This window comes from Equus asinus, chromosome 28 (assembly GCF_041296235.1).
Source record: "Equus asinus isolate D_3611 breed Donkey chromosome 28, EquAss-T2T_v2, whole genome shotgun sequence".
Lineage (NCBI taxonomy): Eukaryota > Metazoa > Chordata > Mammalia > Perissodactyla > Equidae > Equus > Equus asinus.
Genome location: NC_091817.1, coordinates 38,877,255 through 38,883,040, shown reverse-complemented (window position 1 = coordinate 38,883,040; position 5,786 = coordinate 38,877,255).

Here is a 5,786-nt window from a genome sequence, read left to right as displayed (position 1 = left end):
CAAAAAACAAAGAGGAAGATTGGCGACAGATGTTAGCTCAGGGCCAATCTTCCTAACCCAAAAAGAACCAAAAAAAGATTAAAATGGTATATTTCATGTTATCTATATTTTACCAGAATTTAAAAAAATAATAAGCTGGATTGAAGTGATGGTTGTATAACTTTGTAAATTACTAAAAATCAAAGTCTCAGCTAGGTGTTTTTGTTATTTATTGTTTGCACTGTTTTGATTACTTTTTTGTTTGATGGAATAATTCCATACTTCATCAGAAAGACAAACAGAATACTCGGGACATTTTTAAAATGAGAGACTAATAACTATTAGATGTAAAAATGTGTTATGGGGCTGGCCCGGTGATATAGTGGTTAAGTTCGCATACTCCACTTCTGCAGCCTGGGGTTCACTAGTTCAGATCCTGGCTGCAGACATATGCACTGCTCATCAAGCCATGCTGTGGCAAGCGTCTCACATATAAAACAGAGGAAGATGGACACGGATGTTAGCTCAGGGCCAGTCTTCCTCAGCAAAAAGAGGAGGATTGGCAGCAGATGTTAGCTCAGGGCTAATCTTCCTCAAAAAAAAAAAAAAAAGTATTACAAAGCTAAAATAATGAAAACTTTTTTAGTACTGGCTCCAGAGAATAACCCAAAAACTCAGGAGATCTATTAATTCAGTATCTGTTTCCCAGCACTGGTGAAAGACTGGAGTATTCCACGATTGTTCTTGAGCAACTCAATAAAAATTTGGAAGATAAAAGTGTTAGATTCCTAAGACTGCACATTAGAGTACTGAAGTATAAGCTGGATTCAAGATTTAACTTTTAGGGGCTGGCCCCGTGGCCGAGTGGTTAAGTTCACACGCTCCGCTTTGGCGGACCAGGGTTTTGCCAGTTTGGGTCCTGGGCGCGGACATGGCACCTCTCATCAGGCCGTGCTCAGGGGGTGTTCCACACAGCACAGCCAGAAGGACCTACAACTAGAATATACAACTATGTACTAGGGGGCTTTGGGGAGAAGAAGAAGAAGGGGAAAGACAAGATTGGCAACAGATGTTAGCTCAGGTGCCGATCTTTAAAAAAAAAAAAGATTAAACTTTTAAAGTAGAAGTTACCAAAGTAGTTATAAAGAAATGATATGGGGATATTTTTTTGGGTGAGAAGGTATGACACCAAAGACAGAAATCATGAAGAAAATAATGACAAATTCAACTATGGAGAAAATTAAACTCTGAAAAAAACTGCTATAAACAAAGTTAAAGACAAATAAACTGGGAAAATATATGTGGTACATGTACAAAAGAAAAAGGATAGCCTTAACTTATAAAACTCCTCTTACAAGTTAATTTAACCCCAATAAGAAAAATAAGCTAGTGGGGTCAGCCTGGTGGCACAGTGGTTAAGTTTGTACGTTCTGCTTCAGCAGCCCAGGGTTCGCTGGCCCCCATCCTGGGTGTGGACCTTTGCACCCCTTGTCAATCCGTGCTGTGGCAGGCGTCCCACATATAAAAAAGTAGAGGAAGATGGGCATGGATGTTAGCTCAGGGCTAGTCTTCCTCAGCAAAAAGAGGAGGATTGGCAGCAGATGTTAGCTCAGGGCTAATCTTCCTCCAAAAAAAAAAAAAGAAAGAAAGAAAGAAAGAAAAAGAAGCTAGGGATATGAATAACCAATTAAAGAGGAAATACATAGAATAATAAATTTATCAAAAATATTTCTCATGGGGCCGGCCCGGTGGCCGAGTGGTTGAGTTTTCATGCTCTGCTTTGGTGGCCCAGGGTTTCACTGGTTCGGATCCTGGGGGCAGACATGGCACTGCTCATCAGGCCATACTGAGGCGGTGTCCCACATGCCACAACTGGAAGGACCCACAACTAAAAATATACAACTGTGTACTGGGGGGCTTTAGGGAGAAAAAGGAAAATTTTTTAAAAAATTTAAAAATCTTTAAAATTGTTTCTCTTTATGGGCCAGCCCCAGTGGCCTAGTGGTTAAGTTTGGCGTGCTCTGCTTTGGTGGCCTGGTGTCGGTTCCCAAGTGCAGAACTACATCACTCCTCAGTGGCCATGCTGTGGTGGCAGCTCACATACAAAATAGGGGAAGACTGGCCACAGATATTAGCTAGAATGAATCTTCCTCAGCAAAAAAGAGGCAGATTGGCAACAGATGTTAGATCAGGGTGAATCTTCCTCTGGGGAAAAAAAATTCTCTTTAAAAATCAAAGAAAATACTATAACATATGTTATATCATTCTGACCTATAAGTTTGGCCAATATTTAAAATAATAATGATTGATACCCAGGGTTGGAACAATTTGAAGAAGCATTTTTGTTGTTGTTGTTGTTTGAGGAAGATTAGCCCTGAGCTAACTACTGCCAATCCTCCTCTTTTTGCTGAGGAAGACTGGCCCTGAGCTAACATCCCTGCCCATCTTCCTCTACTTTACATGTGGGACGCCCACCACAGCATGGCTTCTGCCAAGTGGTGCCATGTCTGCACCTGGGATCCGAACTGACGAACCCCGGGCCGCCGAGAAGCAGAACATGTGAACTTAACCTCTGTGCCACCGGGCCAGCCCCTGAAGAAGTATTTTTTAGACAATCCTGGTGGGACTGTAACACATAACATCTTTCTGAAGCCCTCACTGTATCAAAATTTAAAATTTTTAAACTATCGTAGCCTTTAATCTTGTACAGATATGTATATAAAAGAATGTTCCTCACACTTCAGTCTATATTTGCAAAAACATTGGAAACAATCTAGAAATCTTCCAATAAGTATAAGTAAAATAAATTGTGGTGATATGTAAATAGAATTTGGAGAGACATTGAAAATGATAGTATATACTAATTACATGGAGGAGGTGTCTAAAATATTGAGAAATGAAAAAATGTAGATCACACAAGAATATGTAGAGTGTGATCCTATTTTTGTAAAAGTCATGCATATTTTGAAAAGACTAAATACTGAAATTTACAAAAAGAAGGAAGAACTCCCCCTATACAGACACACAAAATAAATTCCCCTACTGCCTTGTGCATAACAACACAGGGTACCGTGTGTATGGGCTGTGTTTCTGAAGACTTTGCAAAATTCAAAATCACATTATTTTCTATTACTTTCCACTTAGGAATAAAGGAAAAGTGTAGAGGATGTTTTCGAAAAACACATTGCATATTTTTATTTAAACCCAGCTTTTAATTTTTTTGACTTTCCACCAAGGTTTCACAGAGTGCTGTCTTCTCAGTGAGCTATGCACCATATCCTAGCAGTTGTCTGATCTCCTTCTGAGCGTGTTGTAATGTCCACTTCTGTTCCAACAAGCACTGGCAGCAACTAAGTACGTGCTTGGTGGCACTGCTATGGGATGGAAAGAGATTTTAACTGTAATAATAGTGACTGTTTGAAGTGGAGCAGATGTCCCAGAACACACAAATAACAGTGCGATTTGTTCATAGAATATTAACAAAATTTTCTATTTTTATTTATTTGCTCAAGTGACATCACCATGGAGAACAGATTATATATCACCACACGTGATCTTATCAGTGAACTTTTGTACTCTCTTATATTAAAGTCCATTGGTCTTTCTTGCCCTTTGAATGGATCATTTATCCTGGCATGATTTTCTAACATCATGCCTGGGTCATTTGAAAAGTACTGGTTCACTGAGTCTTCCAGATCTTTTAAATGTTAATATATTTTATTACACTGTATCAAATGACCACAATAATATCCCCATTGTTCTCATCAGGAAAGCTTTACAGGGCTGGCCCCATGGCCAAGTGATTAAGTTCGCACCCTCTGTTTTGGTGGCCTGGGGTTCACTGGTTCAGATCCTGGGCGTGGACCTGTACACCGCTCATCAAGCTTTGCAGAGGCGGCGTCCCAGGTAGAAGAACTAGAATGACTTAACAACTAGGATATACAACTATGTGCTGGGGCTTTGAGGAGAAAAAAAAAAAGAGGAAGATTGGCAACAGATGTTGGCTCAAGGCCAATCTTCCTCAAAAGAAAGAAAGAAAGAAAGAAAAGGTTTAAGTATTGGGAAACAGATACAGGTTTTTGCCAAAATTCTAATTTTCACTTGAAAGTTCATTTTATCATTGGGCAACAAATAAAGTCAGTTGTTTTCCTTGAAGTGACAGCTCACTTCAAAAATTTTTGAGAAAATGTCAGCCTTCACTCAGCCATTCAAGTAAAAATGCTGTTCCATGAGAAAAGCAGCTGGCCCAGCTCACGACTCAAAGAAGTGTACAAGCGATTTTCCTGGAGACAACTGTCAAGCTTGTGTGTGCAAAAGTACTTTTTGCATACTTCCCGTTTTGTCAGACAGAATACTAAAAAGATATGCACTTGAAGGTTGACTCTTAATACAATTAATAATTTTTACTGTTCCATGAAGGTCATTCTTAAGCGAAACTAGGATTTCTTTTTGGCAAATGTGTGACAGTGCAGAATGCAAGGACTGCTAGTACAGTTGGCTGCCACTGCCTAGAATCTTGCTGTGGGATCAGCAGGTTCCCCCACCAACTGCTTTTCCACCATCAGTGCAAATGTCAACTCAGTGAAATCGGAAAATGACATCTAAGTATCGTTATTAAAATAATCTTGGGGCCAGCCCAGTGGCACAGTGGTTGGGTTCACACATTGCACTTCTCAGTGGCCCAGGGTTCGCCGGTTTGGATCCCGGGTGGGGACCCGGCACCATTTGGCAAAATGCCATGCTGTGGTAGGCGTCCCACATGTAAAGTAGAGGAAGATGGGCAGGGATGTTAGCTCAGGGCCAGTCTTCCTCAGCAAAAAGAGGAGGATTGGCAGTAGTTAGCTCAGGGCTACTCTTCCTCCAAAAAATAAAAATAAAAAATAAAAAAAAATCTTGACCTCCCAGATCCCCTGCAAGCATCTTGAAGACCCCAGGGGTCTGCAGATCACACTTAAAGCACAATCATTGTGTGCCATTATCACACCTAAAAAATTAACAGTGTTTTCTTAATAGTATTCAAATATACAGGTGGTGTTCATATTTCCAAATTCTTTTCCAAAATATCATACATTTCTTCAAATTTTTAAAACTCAAGATCCAAATGAGTGCATGTCCTGCAATTGATGTCTTTCCATACATAGGTTCCCCCTCCATATCTTTTTTTTTCTTTGCCATTTATACATTGAAAACACTGGATTGTTTATTCTGAAGAATTTCCACATGGTCTGGATTTTCCTGAACACCTTTTAAATTTTAATGATCAATTTTCTCTTTCTTCAGCTGGATTCTGAACCTGAGGTCAATGTTTAAGACGAATTTTGGGCCAAATATTAACAGCAATTCCCTACCCCTTGCGAGGTCTTAAAATGATCCTTTTTCTAAGGTACTGAGTGACGGGTTCAGGTTTTCCCCACAAGCATCTTCATTTTCTACTCCTTTATTCAGCATTCCTATAATCCAGTTTTGTAAAGCACCCGCTGGGTTGCAGACTCTGTGCTAGGGCACAGCTATGAGTGAGTCACAGCATTCACTCCCCATGCAAGCTTACATTCTAGTTGGGGAAACAGGCAATAAACAGTAAGTAAAATATATAGCGTGTCAGAGGGTGTTTACTGCTAAGGAGGTCATATCAGGAGTGCTGGGGGGTTGCATTTTTTAATAGAGTGGATAGAGAAGGCTTTACTGAACAGGTGAGTTTTGAAACAAGACTCCATAATCAGATTATTAGGCTCCATAATCCCCATGACTCCATAATCAGACTCCTACTGGTGGATGCTCCTCTCCTTGGATTATTTCCAGCATGTGAC